The 1,738-nt window shown below is 29.1% G+C and overlaps 1 protein-coding gene across 4 annotated transcripts in view; it reads left to right on the top strand.

Moving 5' to 3' along the window:
* The window catches only part of Inos (Inositol-3-phosphate synthase), a 13,261-nt gene extending 12,370 nt beyond the window's left edge, over positions 1-891 (top strand). For 3 of the 4 annotated variants that reach the window (XM_070293698.1, XM_070293699.1, XM_070293700.1), the window contains one exon: positions 1-890. This exon is cut by the window's left edge and continues 394 nt beyond it. The gene's annotated coding sequence lies outside the window, so the exon portion shown is untranslated. The other variant, XM_070293701.1, reaches the window with a different exon arrangement.
* The last annotated feature ends 847 nt before the right edge of the window (positions 892-1,738 follow it).

Here is a 1,738-nt window from a genome sequence, read left to right on the forward strand (position 1 = left end):
AAAAGGAGATCGAACGAATATAACGAACCAAGCAGATATAAGGAAGAAAAATGATATAACAAAAAGTTTGGTTATTATAACAAGATTTCCTTTTTTTTTAAGTTCAGTTTCCTTTAGTCACATTCAATAGTACTATACCGAAATTAATTTCAAAGTTACAATTTTGGAATCTTGGAATGACATAAGAAAAGTTGATAGTATTTTTATAGTGAAATTTCTTTTGGTGACATCCAGTAATACTATCTTAAACTAAATTTTCAAGATTATCATTTTGGAATGGCAAAGAAATGACGTAATTTTGAAAGTTGATTTCCTAATTTATAAAAAAAAATTAGTTTTTATATAAAAATTGTTTAATATATATGTAATATATTAGAAATATATTACTTGTTAACTAAGATTATTAATATTGAAACAATTTTTATTTTTATTTTTTTTTTTAACATGGGCAAGTTCATATACACTATATCAGGCAATAAGTCGTTAGTTGATTACTATATCATAATCATTGTAGTATAATTATTTTTTTATTCAATGTTATTAATACATAGCAGAACAAAATAAAGATTCCGTGTTATTTATTTCTAAAATTGTTATACTTAATAATTTTTCTTGCATTATTATTTCATTATTATACCTTTTTGTAATTACTTGTGTATTTAATACAATATCTTCTATTTTCCACTCATTTTTCCATTCTGCTTATAGTTAATAATCAGACAGCTGTAAATAATAGGATAGCAGTGCAAAAGAAAACTTGGGAAATAATAATTTAATTATAGAAATAAATAATACGGGATCAGAATTATTATTAGTGCTAAATTGTCAATTATTAATTAAAATTATATATATATATATTTTTTTTTTTTTAAGATTAATTTATCTACGGACCGTTATACATCAGTATATCAATGATCTGATCAATTATATTCTAAATTTGTATAATTTTTGTTAAAAAAGAATTTTTTTTTTTTGCATAAATATATATTTATATTAATAAATATAAATTATTTATACGTGTATGTATAATTATTTAAATATATACAGAGTATATAAATTTTGCGCAACACACTTTAAGGAAAGGTAAAGGGTGTTATTCCGAATAGAAAAGTCCTATATCATTTTGTAATATTCTTAATATTAAAAAAAAAAAAAAAAAAAAAGTTAAAGATTAGCCAACAAAGTACTGCGAGAAACTCGTGGCGGAAGGACGCTTCCCACTGTTACTTGATACTAGGCTTGCGGCGAAGCAGTGGAAGTGGGAAGACGCGCATTAGGTGTGTAATTCTTTTGGTTGTTATAGCAAAATTCGCTCGTAAAACGCTCTTTAAAGATATTGTCAGCCCTGAATAAATTGTGATTATCAAGTGGGATTAACAGTACGTGTGTGTGTGTGTGTGTGTAAGTTACTTTACCTACGTATGTGTGTGTGTATACGTTACGTACGTATGTGTGTGTGCGTAAGTTATGTACGCGTGTGTGAACGTTACATGTCGTGAGTCGTCGTCGTCGTCGTCGTTGGGTTGGAGGTTGAGGTTGAGGTTGAGGTTGAGGTTGAGGTTGAGGTTGAGGTTGAGGTTGAGGTTGAGGTTGAGGTTGAGGTTGAGGTTGAGGTAGGTTGAGTTGAGGTTGAGGTTGAGGTTGAGGTTGAGGTTGAGGTTGAGGTTGAGGTTGAGGTTGAGGTGAGGTTGAGGTTGAGGTTGAGGTTGAGGAGTACTCTGCGTTGATACCACTGCTT

This window comes from Polyergus mexicanus, unplaced genomic scaffold (genome assembly GCF_030449975.1).
Source record: "Polyergus mexicanus isolate NDT 795.1 unplaced genomic scaffold, iyPolMexi1.0 SCAF_4, whole genome shotgun sequence".
NCBI lineage: Eukaryota > Metazoa > Arthropoda > Insecta > Hymenoptera > Formicidae > Polyergus > Polyergus mexicanus.